This window comes from Neoarius graeffei, chromosome 28 (genome assembly GCF_027579695.1).
Source record: "Neoarius graeffei isolate fNeoGra1 chromosome 28, fNeoGra1.pri, whole genome shotgun sequence".
In the NCBI taxonomy this organism is placed as follows: domain Eukaryota; kingdom Metazoa; phylum Chordata; class Actinopteri; order Siluriformes; family Ariidae; genus Neoarius; species Neoarius graeffei.
In genome coordinates, this window is record NC_083596.1 from 4,959,285 (window position 1) to 4,960,140 (window position 856).

General features: G+C 45.4%; 1 protein-coding gene across 1 annotated transcript in view; it reads left to right on the plus strand.

The window, feature by feature from the left end:
- The window catches only part of LOC132875498 (astrotactin-2-like), a 908,673-nt gene that overhangs the window by 431,568 nt on the left and 476,249 nt on the right, over window positions 1–856 (plus strand). The window lies entirely within an intron of this gene.

Here is an 856-nt window from a genome sequence, read left to right on the forward strand (position 1 = left end):
AACCCTGCTAGGGTAAATAGCTGGTCCACCGTTCCACAGTCAGAATGGAATCCGCATCGCTATTTAAATATTATTATAATTATCCTTTTTTTCAAGACATATAACAACAAAAACTAGTAGTAGTAGTAGTAGTGGTAGTATTGCTGCCTCAGACTCATGGTTCTCTGCTGGAAAACTGTCGAGTGCTCCCTCCAGGTTGGGAGTGAGTTACTGCCCCAAGTGAAGGAGTTAAAGTATTTCAGGGTCTTGTTCACGAGTGATGGTAAAATGGAGTGTGAGATGGACAGGTGGATTGGGGCGGCGTCAGCAGGAATGTGGGCAGTGACTGAAAGGATGAGATCGTGGATACAAGCAGCTGAAATGAGCTTTCTCCGTAGGGTGGCTGGGCTCAGCCTTAGAGACAGGATGAGGAGCTCAGACATCCAGAGGGATCTCAGAGTCGAGCAACTGCTCCATCATGTCGAAAGGAGTCAGCTGAGGTGGTTCGGGCATCTGATTAGGACGCCTCCTGGGCGCCTTCCTTTGGAGGTTTTCCGGGCACGTCCAACTGGGAGGAGAACTCAGGGTAGGCCCAGAACACACTGGAGAGATTGATTATCTCATCTGGCCTGGGAGCGCCTTGGGATCCCCCAGGAGGAACTGGAAAGCGTTGCTGGGGAGACGGATGCCTGGAACACTCTGCTGCCACTGTGACCTGACTTCAGATAATTATGGACCGATGGATGGATGGATGGAATATTTAAATAACAAATAATATTTAATATTAATAATTATAAAATTTCTTGAACAAATATTTCTTGATCAGGGATTTATTTTCCTCTAAATACATTTATTTTAAATACAATTTGGATTTTTC